At 43.6% G+C, this 13620-nt stretch overlaps 1 non-coding gene across 1 annotated transcript; it reads left to right on the plus strand.

Moving 5' to 3' along the window:
• The first annotated feature begins 11826 nt into the window (after nucleotides 1–11826).
• trnas-aga (transfer RNA serine (anticodon AGA)) lies at nucleotides 11827–11908 on the plus strand. The gene has a single exon. It is a non-coding gene; the product is annotated as a tRNA-Ser (tRNA).
• Nucleotides 11909–13620: the final 1712 nt, after the last annotated feature.

Below are 13620 nucleotides of genomic sequence, written 5' to 3' on the forward strand. Positions count from 1 at the left end.
TAATCACAATCCTGAGGAGTTACACTAATAGCTGTAATCTACTACCTGAACTATTTTCAGTAGCAAGAGAGTCACGAAAAGGAGGACACATCTCTGTCCACAGGATGGTGATGGCATTTTATCACATACTTCAGGGAAGATCGATATATATATCTATATATATATATATATTTATATTATGTTGTGATGTCTCTCTTCAAGATGGCGTCGGAAAGTGTGCATTCTTTGCGTGAAGCTCCGAAGGGAATTATCAAATATTTCCTTTTTGGACTACCACAGCTGAAATCCACATTCACAGCCATAGTTACTCAGTAAGCGACTTCGTTTAAATACGTTGACAATCCATCGATCTGCAAAGTTGGCAAAAACGAGGAAAGCGTGATGGCTAGTAAGTAAGATTGAAAGGCAGAGCCAATAGACCCCCACTTCCTACTATCTTGCTGGCGAATATACAGACTCTGTGATAATAAAGCCCTCAGAGCAAGATTGCAGTGCTAGAGGGACATTAGGGTCTACTGTGAACTTTGCTTCATGGAAACATGACTCATCCCTTCCATGTAGGACGCATCGCTGCATCCCGAGGGTTTCACCCACTCACCGCAAAGACAGAACAGCTGAGTCTCTTGCAGGTAGAGAGGGGCGTAGTCTGCTTCATGATTAACTCCTCTTGCTGCAAAGACGTAACGTTTCTGATCAGTCCTGCTCACTCGATCTGGAATATCTAGCGTTCAAGTGTTGTCTATTTTATCTGCCGAGGGAGTTTTTCGGAATCGGGTTGTAAGCTACGCAGATGGAATATGAGATGTTGTTCCTCCAGCCGGACAGTAGTCTTAGCGTGGCAGTAGTGGAGCCCCTGGACCGACGTGTTGGGATGAGGACTAGAGTAAAAATATTTGCCCACCGGGAAATCCTGCTTTTGCGGATGGACAGAACGTGCTCCGCAAAGCAGTTCCCCAAACAGGAGAAAGTTTGTAGATGCTGGAAATCCAAGCAACACACTCAAAATGCTGGAGGAGCTCAGGAGACCAGGCACCATCTAAGGAAAAAGGTAGTCGACGTTTCGGGCCGAGACCCTTCATCAGGACTGGAGAAAAAAAAGACGAGTAGGAGCAAGAAGGTGAAGGACCGGCAGAAGAACCACAAGGTGGTAGGGGAAACCGAGGGGGGTGGCAGGGGTGAAATCGAGCAAATCTATGTCGGGTTTCACCAGTCTAGAGGAGCACATCCAACCTGATGGTATGAACATCGATTAATCCAACTTCCGGTAATTTCCCCCTCCCATTTCTTTCTTCTTCTTTCTCCACCTTGTCTCTTCTCTACTCCTCACCTGCCGCTCTGGTGCCGCTCCTCATTTCCTTTCCTCTGTTGTCAACTCTCCTGTCCTATCATATTCCTTCTTCTCCAACCCGTTACCTTTTCTACCTATCACTTCCCATCATCTTTAATCATCCCTTCCCCCACCGATCTGGCTTCACTTATCATCTTCTTCCTTGTTCCCCTTCCCCTCTTCAACAGCCAATGCTACAAAATGGCGGAATCCATCAATAAGGATCCCCATAATCCAGGACATCCCCCTTTCTCATTCTTAATTTAGTATTGTAATATTTAATTACAACACAGAACATAGAATAGTACAGCACATTAAAGGCACTTGGCCCACAATGTTGTGCCGACCCTTAAACCCTACCTCCCACATAACCCGACCTTAAATTCCTCCATATATCTGCTTAGTAGATTCTTAAACTTCACTAGTGTATCTGCCTCCACCACTGACTCAGGCAGTGCATTCCACGCACCAACCACTCCCTGAGTGAAAAACCTTCCTCTAATATCCCCCTTGAACTTCCCTCTCCTTACCTTAAAGCCATGTCCTCTTGTACTGAGCAGTGTTGCCCTGGGGAAGAGGCACTGGCAGTCCACTCTGTCTATTCCTCTTAATATCTTGTACACAATTTATAGTTTGTTAATAAGCGTTGTGATTATCTGCTGCCGCCAGGTACCAAATTTCACGATATATGCCAGTGTTATTAAGCCTGATTCCGAATCTAAAGCGAACTGGCACAGGAGAGGATCTAATGACAGCTTAATCAGTTATCATCCGATTAAAATGGGGCGGCAGGGTCAGGGTTGAGAGTCATGACAAAATAAAACACAGAACTGTGAACATAAACTTCTGTATAATACAAGAAAGGGTGCCTACGCCCTCGATGTTTTGCCAAGTCAATGACAATCTAAGCTAAACCCATGCATGCAGAATGTTCATAACCCCTCCCCCCCATTCTTAGCGTATTCATGTTTCCATCTAAAAACATCGCAAGCGTCTTTGTCTTACTCACCTGCGCTACCGCCCCAGGCATTCACCGGTCTGTATAATAAAGCTGGACTCATTCATCTCATTTGAATTTACACCCCCACCCCACACTCGCCGCCTTCGTTTGGACATGTCGAAAATGGATTACACTAGCAATGCTCTGCATAATCTTATTTACTGCCAGACTCTCCGATAAACTCTCATCTACACTATAATCTAGGCACAATCGTTATGAAATTCTTTTTCGCCCTCTTTAAAGGCCGCAGGTCATTGCTATAAAAGAGGAAAGCAGATTTAAATGCATATTGCAGATACCGGCCTTATCTCCGAATGGCCTGTCTCTATGCTGTAGTTCTGTCCTGTATAATTTGATCACCCAAAGTGAACTACTTCACGTTAGCTGGATTAAACTCCATCTGATCTGTCTGCGCACATACTAATCTATATAACACTTAATCAAACTAAAAAGGAAGTGGGAAAGCCAGGATATGAAGGCGGAGGGAAGGGAAGAAATGCAAGCTGGCTGATTAAGGGCAGGAGTACAAGCTTTACCCGCGATTCTATTGGAGCCATCTACTCTATCCGCTGCTCCCTGTATAGCCTTCTCTACATCCATGAGACCCGACGTAGATCGGGGGATCGCTTCAGCGACCAGCTTCGCTCCATCCGCCACAAAAGGCGAGATTACCCGGTTACCGCAGATTTTGCTTCTGCTTCCCATTCCTATTCTGACATGTTGCTCCATATTTCCTCCACTACTACGACGAGAAATACCTCATATTCGGTCTGGGCAGCCTTCAACGACGGTATGAACATTGATTTCTCAAACTTCCAATATATCTCCTCCTCCCCGTTCTCTCTTTTTCATTCCCTATTCTGGCTCCCACTTCTTCTCACTTTTCCATCACCTCACTCGTGGGCCCCTCCTCTTTCGCTTTCTCCCGTGGTCCACTCTCCTTCACCATTAGATGCCTTCTTCAGCCCCTTATCTTTTCCATCTTTTGCTTCGCAGCTTCTTACTTCGTCACCCCTCCTATTTCCACTTACCTTCTCCTTTAATCAGCTTCACCTATTACCTTTTTTTCTGCTTTCCCCCATTCCTTTACAGGCCTGATTAAGGGTCTCGACTAGAAACGTCGACAGTTTACTCCGCTCTATAGATGCACCTGACCTGTTGGGTTCCTCCAGCATTTTGTGTGTGCTCAGGATTTCTAACAGCTGCAGAATCGCTTGCGTTTCAAATCTGCTGGGAAAGCCTTCCATAATGGATACTGTAACGTTACTTACTAAAACCAATGTAGAGAACCTCTTCAGTTTTACCTTCACAGGCCGGTCCATAACATTCATTAGCTCCTCGAAAAACTCGAAATTAGTAAGATGCGACTTGCCCCACCAAGGCCATACTGATTGCCCGGTTAAGCCATGAATTTCCAAATGCTCATAAATACTGCTATTGAATGTTCTCCAATAGCCTCCCGTTAGACTGTATGACGTAGGAGCAGAATTAGAATATTCGGTCTATGGAGTCCACTCCATCATTTTTTCATGGCTGATTCATTATCCCTCACAACCCAATTCTACTACCTTTGTCCGTAACACTTAACACCCTTGCTAATCAAGAACTTATTTGAATCTGTAATTTAACCTTCAGGGAATCCTGCACGAAGAATCCCGTTCCTTTGCACCTCTGATTATTGAATTTGTTCCCTGTTTAGAAAAGTCTTCGCTTTTATTTCAACAAAGATCCATGACAATGCACTTTCTGGCACAGAATTCAACCTGCCGTTATTTCGCCCATTCTCCTGACCTAATTTCTTCTGCAGATACTCTGCTTTCTCAACTCGAACTGTCCCTCCAACTATTTTTGTATCTTCTGCATATAGGCCACAATTCTGCATCCAAATCATTGACATATAACGTGAGACGAAGTGGTCCCAACACCAACCACTGTGGAACACAACCAGACACCGGCAGCGAAACCAGAAGAGGCCTGCTTTATTCCCACCCTTTACGTTCTGCCAGTCAACTAATCTTCTCCTGCCCCAACAATCTTTTCATCTACCTATGTCATAATCCTGGGGTGTATTACATCTGTTGAAATATCCGTCTTCAGTCCATTCAGCTGGCCAAACACCTTTTCTTTAGTAACAGTGACCACACTCACTTTTGTCCCATGATGCACTGCGATCAAGTCGGCGACTAGGAAGAGGGAATATGAGGCTTGTCCTGTAATCTGTGTCTAGCATGAAATTAGTAATACAGGAGGCCATGAGATTCAGGAGTGGGAAGTGGAATTAAAATGACTGGCCACCGGAAGTTCACGGCTGTTAAGGCTGGCCAAGGTACTTGACGAAGATCTGATTCAGACCTCAACAATGTAGGGGAGGCAATAAATTACACCGATTGGTTGTCATGCAAAGAACTGCTTCAATTGGAACGACAGTACAGAATTCTCAATTCAGTCAAAGGAACAACTGTACGGGAAGATGTACCATTTGGGTCTTTTGTAGGAAAGGTGATTCGTGGGGAGGAGCAAAGAGGCAAGGAATAGCGGCGAGTGTGATTTCTACAGAAAAAGGAGAAGGGAGGGAGGTAAAAATGTTGTTGGATGTGGGATCCCGGCAAAGTTTTGGAGAATACTACATTGGATACGGAAATTAAATTGATAGGGCGGCGGTGTAGTCTTAGACAAGGACAAGGCTATCTCTGGTATAATTTTCTGCAAGCAGTTTGTCAGTGATGGGGTGAAGCCGGACGTGCGGGAAATGGACGAGTTACAGATGATGCCTCACAGGAGAACAGATGCTGCAGAGACGTAGGAATCCAGGGTATAGAATTGCATTCTTGCGAGTGTCACTGCGGAAAACGGTGTCGATAAGATTACTGGGGCAATCAGCGGGTTTGTAAAAGACGTTGGTAGCCAATCTTCTCCGTGGGTGGAGACAGGGCGATGGAAAAATGAGAGAGAGGTGTCACAGATAGACAAAGTGAAATTCAGAACGAAGTAAAAGTTGTTTGAGAAGTTGATGAAATTGACGAATCCGCATGGGTGCAGGAAATAACACCAATGCAGTCTTCAACGTAGCGGAGAAAGAGTTGGGCAGTTTTATAGATACAACTTTAGAAGTTAATTGCTCTACGAATCCCTTGCAAAGGCAGGTGTGGCTGGGGTCCCATGCGAGTGCCCAGGCGAAACATTTGGCAGAATGAGAGGAGCCACAAGATTGTTGTTGTCGAGACCCCGTTCTGCCAGACGGGGGAGCGCGGTGGTGGAGGGGAAATATTTTGGTCTGTCAGCAAGAAAGAATTGGAGAACATTGAAGCCTCCCTGATGGGCAATAGAACTGTATAGCAAGTGAACGTCCATGGTGAAAATGCTGTTGTCATGGCGGGGGTACAGACGTTTGTTGAAATTATGTGGACCTTGGGTAGTGTCGCGAATAACAGAACCAAAAGGAACAAAATGGAGTACAGATATGAAGACACGACTTCAGTAGGGCAGCACCAGGCGGAGACAATGGGCTTGGTGATTCCGTTACGTTGTCAGACTTGGGTAGGAGGTAGCACCGGAATTGCAGGGCTGGGAAATAATAACGTTTGAGACTGTAGAGGGGAAATATTTGAAGATGTTGAGGTCTGTGACGGTGCAGGAGACAGTAGTCTGTTCCGCCTAAGCGGGGTTCTGCTTCAGATACATGTACGTGGAGGTGTCCGTGAACTGCAGAATGACATTGAGATTTGGTTGAGATAGGGACAGGACTGGATGCTTAAGGTTGCTGTGTGTCGATAGTTAGAAGAGATAGAGGGAAGGAACAGGGGAGAAGTGTTGTCGGGGCAATATCATTGCTGCATTCATTTGGGAGATACTAGTGTGCTTATCAACTGACTCTATATGAGTAGAGATCAAAAACTAAGAACGGTACTAGCTCTCTAATAAAATTATACTACATACCACCAGCCGTCCGTCCCTAACATCCATCGGAATGTTGAGGAGCAGATATACAGGCAGATTAGGAAAACGTGCAAAAAAGGGAATGTTTTCGGGGGAGACCGATTTTCCCAATATGGACTAGAACATTTTGACTGCAAGTGATTTAGACAGAACAAAATACCTTACGTGCAGCCAGGAGAAGTGCTTAAATCATTATACAGATATTCCTAGTAGAAGGGAGGCGATACTGGACTTGGTTTTGTGAAATACGCTTGGGCAGATGACAAACTATTTAATGCTAAACAGTGGTTCCCAACCTTTTCTATGCCCCACACCCCTAGGAAATGTTTGATTAATGTTTGCACCCCCTACAAAAGTAATATCATATTTGAAGATGAGAAGTCTAATTTCTAATTTTTGAACCACAAATTGAACCGCATACTATACTAAGGGTGAACAAATTGAATTAAAAGAAAATAAGCTTTTAATTCAGTGCATAAAATGAAAATATGAACTGAGCAATTAGATTCTAATTTATTCAGAAAAATTGTAAACAGTAAAATCAATCCCAATTGTGAACATAAAATTCAATGACTTCTTTGCTCCTGCTTCTCATTCATGATTTAGTCAAAACGTGGAACTTTCTTGCTGACTGCGATCCGCAGGTCTGCCTGTGGATTCAGGCGATTCCTAGATTTTGTCTTGATTGACAAAAGAGAACTGAATTCAGATTCACACAAGTATGTTGTTGCAAATGGAGTGAGGACACGGAGTGCTTTTCCACCAAGTCTTGGGAACATATCCAGCGCTGCACACCAAAACTCCTCCAAAGTCTTGCTTTCAAATTGTATTTCAAGAGCTCGATTTGTCCACAAATCAATAAGATCTTCCTTCAGCTCTTCATAATCTGACATTTTCTCCAAATTGTAGGAATATGGATTCATGATCCATTCTTCTGAAATCTTCAGGTCTCCAGCAGCAAAATATCCATCAAACAATTCCGACAGCATTTCCAAATGAGCCATAATTTCTTCACGCACAGTAGATGTTATGGATCCAGCATCATCAACCATCTCATCTACTGAAGGAAAATTTGAGAGACTGCCTCTTTCCATCCTTCGACGCCAATGGCGTAACTTTTCTTTGAAGGCATTCAACTTTTCACAAGCCTTCAATATGTTTATCCCTTTTCCTTGAAAAGAAACACTCAGGTCATTCATACTAGTGAAAATGTCAGCTAAGTAAGCCAGCATTTGGGCGAATTCCTGTGATTCCATTGCCCCAACCAGATCACATTCACGCTCCTCCAGAAAAACTTTGATTTCTTCCCGCAGCTCAAAGAAGCTGGTTAAAGCTTGTCTTTGTGACAACCAACGGACAAAGTGTGGAAAAGCAAATCTGAATGCTCACTTCTCAGATCCTCACAAAATGATTTGAAGATGCGATGGTCCAGAGCACACCCCCGATCCAGTTGATGATCTTCACACAAGGATCAAGGACTTTCTTCAAATTTGGAGGCAATGTTTTTGATGCCAAAGCACGCCGATGAAGAAAACAATGGGTAACTTGCAAGTCTGGAATCTCCTTTTTCATCAATGCAGAAAAGCCAGATTTATTTCCAAGCATTGCAGATGCCCATCAGTGCACACAGAACCATTGACTTTGATATCTAAATCATGTTTGGCAAAGACGTCTTTCACCAGCTGCATCACATCCTTTGCAGTTGTGTTTGTTTTCAGATCTTTACAAAACAGGAAATCTTCCTTCACAGCACCATCATTGACATACCTCACTAATGTGATGAGTTGACTACAACTGGAGACATCAGTTGACTCATCCAACTGAATGGAGATTTTAAAAGGACCAGCTCAGACATCTGAGATGACTTGGTCCAAAATATTTTCACTCTAATCACTGACTCCGTTGTGAATGACGTTATTTGATAGGGGCACCTGTTCAAATTTTTTTCTTGCTTCTTTGCCCAGGATAATTGTTGCCATTTCCAGTGCACATGGCTTGATGAGATCTTCCCAAATTGTATGGGGCTTCTTGGATTTGGCCAATTTATATGCCACTTGGTATGAAGCAAGAAATAGTGGTTTTTCAACAGAAACGAAACCTAATTTTGGAAGAGTTCCATGTGAATCAAAACGAGCTCTTTTGATTTTCAATGACCCAACATCAAGTCCTTCAATCAGCACTTGTTCTTGAAGTGCTCTTGAAGCTTGGATGACTTCAGATTTGAGTTGGAAAGCACAACTCTACAAAGAATGCACTGGGTTTTTTTGCATGCCATTATTTCCTGTTGTGCAAGTGAAAGCAAAGCACACATAGTCATCATTCCATTTCCTTCTTTTTGACATGATGAAGGGTTAACGAAGGGAAAAATATGAGCTAATATGAGAAAAGCTATCTGACTAAGTCAGGGATGACCGCTTTACTCAACCAGACACGCCTATAGCAAAGTATCACGAGAAATACGCTTTCGAATATTATATTACGATATTATCTGCGGTTAAGCCAAGATAAATCGTCCGGTGGAAATGCTACGGGGACGCAACGCGAATTAGTAGGCTACTGTCTATTGAATTTACACACCTATTTCCGATGATTACTGGAGATATGAACTCCCATCACACGATTCAAAATTCTCGGTGCTAACCATGATACCTCCTGAACTAACATAATTCAAAATTATCAATGATTCAAGAAAAAAACCTTTTAAGAGAAAAAAAACCTTTGAAATTCAAAAACTTCTTTAATGCATCGAGACAAATACGAATGAATGAATTCAGCTGCTTTTTATCAAAATGCGGCTTTTTAAAATTTTATAATTGAATAATTTACCTACTGTCTGCGGGTTTGGTTTTAACGCGAAGTCGTTACTTGATGGTTGATTCAGGATATATTAAGATTTTGGCATTATGAGATGATTTTTAACTCTGAGATGTAACCTTCTAACTAACAATGATGAGACACCTCGACTCTGAGGTGTAACTTCCCAGGTAACACTGATGAGACTCCTCAACTGTGAGGTGTAACTTCCCAGGTAACACGAATAAGAATCCTCAATGCTGACTCGGGCAGCGGGAGACTGGAGTGAGTTTACATCTCTCTCGACTCGGGCAGCGGGAGACTGGAGCGTGCTTGGGACAAACGTTACTACCACTTCTCAAGGCACACTGGCAGCTGGCTGAGTGATGACTCGTGACTCGTCACTCAAGGACACAAGCCACACTTTGTCGCACCCCCTGAAATGCCATCTCGGCACCTCAGGTTGGGAATCCCTGTGCTAGAACAATTTAGGACACCGTGGGCATAAAACCACAATTTTTAAGTTATCTATGATCAAGGATAGCATGAATTTTGTAGTTGAGTATTAAATAGGGGCTGGGCAAATTATGAGAATGTCAGGCAGGAACTAGGGAGCGTTAATTGGTAGCAGCTGCTTTTAGGCAAGTCGTTATCTGGCATGTGAAAGACATTTAAAGACCAATTGTATAGTGTACAGGACAAATGTGTTTCAATAAGATCAAGGATAGGGTGGTAAGATGAAGTATTCTTGGATTATGAGAGAGGTGGTAAAATAGATTCAGAACAACAACAAAATAAGAAGCTTTGGCCAGTTTTAGGAAGATAAAATCAAACTGGGTCTTTGAAGGTTATTCAGAAGCTAGAAAAGGACTGGTGAAAGCAAATAGGAGAGTCAAGAAGATTCCCTTAGCAGGTAGAGCAAGAGGCTAACTAAGTAGAGGGTACGATCACTCAACGATAAATAAGAGAACATGTGCTTGGAGGCAGAGTACTCGGCGAGGTGCTAAATGAATACTTTGCACTATTTATCAAGGAGAAGAACATAGCGGATAGTAAGATCGGTGTAGAGAGTACTAATATGCTAGTGAATTTTGAGATAAGCTGACAGGTAGTGTTGGTCATCTTGAAGAACATGAAGGCAGATGTACTCAAGGCCTTTTAGAATTCAATCTAGGTTATGGAAAGACGAAAGAGACGAGATTTAAGAGAGCTGCGGACTTACTGAAGGCGTTTTAAAATGCTCCATCTCATTGGCTCATCCAGAAGCCTACAACGAATGAAGATGCATTGGATGTGGGTGCTTGGGATAGTAAATTCGCAGATGATACACGGATTGGTGGTATGTAGATAGCCTAACTCTGTGTGTGTGTGTGTGTGTGTGTGTGTGTGTGTGTGTGTGTGTGTGTGTGTGTGTGTGTGTGTGTGTGTGTGTGTGTGTGTGTGTGTGTGTGTGTGTGTGTGTGTGTGTGTGTGTGTCATCATATCCAGGGCCTGATAGTATATTTCTCAAGTTACTGAAAGAGTAGATTGCTAGAAAATTGACAAAATAGTGTCACTAGCAACATCTGAGTTCCCAGTGGAATGGAGATGAGCGACTGTTCCTTTAGGAATAATCTACATAATTATTGTCAGTGGGTCTCACATCAATGCGATGCAGAGTTATAGTTTACGTAAAAATGGGACCCAAACGATTTGTATTGGCGTGGAAATTATAAGCAGGAATCAAGAAGTCTGGCAGAGGTTAATGTGATCTATGTTGTGAGGGTGTGAACATGGCTGGAATACCAAGTATGTGTTTTTTCATGAATGCTTACAGAGCAAAGGTATGGAGCTGAAGTGTAATTGTACATAATGTTACAGAAACAGCAGAGAGAAAGTTATGAGATCAAGAGGAAGGTATACAAATTACCTGATCCATTTTATGTACTCCCTCTGTAGAGGGAGTGCAGATGGGAATAGTAGAAGGGCTCGGCATTATTCCCCAATCATTCTGTGATTCAAGAATAGTGTTAGAGGAAAAGAGGTAACTTGCAGAATCTCCGATGTAAAGCCATAGTTGGCAAAACACACTGGTTAGTTCAAACTTGGTTTGGGGGGAATTCCTAGAAACAGTAATCGGATACTGTTATTTGCACATTGACTGTTTTTGTGTGTGGATTTCATTAATACAATTCTATGTGCAGTTGTGGTGGGGGACTGAGGAGAATCTGTCCAGCTCTGAATGAGTCTTCTTCCGGACAACTGCCCGACCGGAAATAGGGGCGTAAGGCATTGATTTGAAACGCTAGGTATGTTTAATCCTCCGCAGACACAATCTGGCATGCTAACTAGTCCCAACAGTTTATGTTTTTAGTCCAGGATCTGCCCTTTTTTCTCTGACCGGGGAAAGATAGTTACGCCGTGCACCCAAAGATGCATCTATTGCATCCAGTGAAGAACGCCCTTCTGCCTGCTCAGCTGTGTGGCCTTGCGATAAAGTCGATTAACAAACCATCCATTGGTGTTATTCAGACACTGAGAGCAAAATTGGGAATTGGGTGTTTGTGGTCGCGGCAAACCCAGTCCCCTCCAATTGAGTTTGTATTCGTTCAAATGTCTGCACGTAGTTAATTGTGAATGGTCATCGATTTGAACGTGAACTCTGTCTCTTCCTCCACAGATGCTGACCGATCTGCTGAATATTTTCAGCAGGATCCGCTTTTAGTTCGGTATGCATTCTGTTTCTCAAATACCGGCGTCAGTATTGCCTGTGCTACACATATGATGCATGGTAGTCGTGGCCGAGTGGTTAAGGCGATGGACTAGAAATCCATTGGGGTTTCCCCGCGCAGGTTCGAATCCTGCCGACTACGTGTTTTGATTTTGGGTTTTGCGTCCGTGACACCCTGATCCAGTTCTCAGATGCAGACTGTAAAATCCTGATCCAAACACCAATCTCTGGTCACCGCCACCAAACTTGGGAAGCGCCCAGTTATTCTGCTTTGCTTCAGATGGTCTCTTTGGCAATCGGGCAGCGCGTTCGGTAACCGGAAGGATGATGTTTTGTGCTTACACAGGGACGCTGGAAAGCCAGCAGCTTTTTCTGTTCGTTTTGTATGCTCAGTGCTGTTCCTCTTTTATTTACTAAAAGCTATCCCCCTATATAGAAAGCAAAATACTACCACCACTTGCGTGTCTTTCCACGCATTTCCCCGTAAGATTAATGCACGGGGCATGGAACATGAAACCAATACAAACTCTCATGTGGCACCAACGCCTCTCAGTCTTCTTTAATATGGAGTATTTACTTTAATTCACCGTGGATGAGTATTTCCATCCTCTTTTTCTATTTGGGACTGTCGTGCAGTCTTGTGTTTGGTGAAGGTTTTGCTTCACCTGCCTCTACCTCACCGTTTCAAACTAAGTCTGTGATTTTATAATTAAATAAAGTCTGTTGTGTTTGGTTTAAAGTATATAAGCTTGTGCGACGCCAGGCAAACAAGCTCTCTTTTCTCACTAACGCAGTCTCTCGGTAATGACTGAACAAACCGATGAGAGTTCAGACAGATTTTCAACGCAAAATGGATCGAAGAGTGTGAGGCGAGATCGGCAACAGCAGACTGTGGTTAGATAATCAGCCTGGTTTGGATTCAATAGCGGAGTTGGCTCAAGGACTGGAATAGCCCACTCCGACTTCTGTTTTATATTGTTCAACGTGCAGCCTTTCTGATCTTCAAAGAGAAGAGTTTACCAACATGAGAATTTGGCTATGAGCATGTAGCTCAGTGGGAGAGCGCAAGCTTCGAATGTCTGAAGTTCAGATACAATCGCCGGCATCGCCACATTGGTGACCATGCATTTTCAAAAAAGGGGAAAAATACCAGATGAAGAAATTCCGAGCAAAGATTCTGATACTATCTCCGGGATGTCTAACATTTTCTTTCCCTCGCTCTCCGGAGTAAAACACTGGGATAAGCAACTGCCAGCCAAACATTCAAGGAACACACATTGGATAGTTATAAACGGGCTCTTGTTGTGTGGTGTATAAAGGCTCGAAAGGTGGAAATTGGCAATTCGTCCCGCCTTTAAAGTGAGTGTGCATCTAACCATCAACATTCCTGACTGTACGGGGCTATTAGCGAACTGCAGAACGCACACCCTGATGGGCCGTTTATTGTCTCCGGTGATTTTAACCAAGCGAACCTTAAGTCAGTGCTCCCCAAATTCCATCAGTATATGGACTTTGCAACGAGGGGGGAGAATGCGTCGGACCTTATTTACACAAACATTCCCGGCGCTTATCGAGCAGAGCCCCGCCCCCACCTCGGTTACTCAGACCACATCTCTGATATGCTAATCCCTGCATACAGACCGCTCGTCAGGCGCTCCAGACGAATTTAGAAGCGGGTGAAAACCTGGCCAGCAGGAACCATCTCTGCTCTTCAAGACTGCTTTGAGCACACTGACTGGCACATGTTTAGGGAGGCTGCAACCGATGGCGACTCTACCAACTTAGAGGAGTACACAGCATCAGTGACCAGCAACATCAGCAAGTGCATTGATGACGTTACTCTGTCCAAGACCA

Source organism: Hemitrygon akajei, chromosome 10 (genome assembly GCF_048418815.1).
Source record: "Hemitrygon akajei chromosome 10, sHemAka1.3, whole genome shotgun sequence".
Lineage (NCBI taxonomy): Eukaryota > Metazoa > Chordata > Chondrichthyes > Myliobatiformes > Dasyatidae > Hemitrygon > Hemitrygon akajei.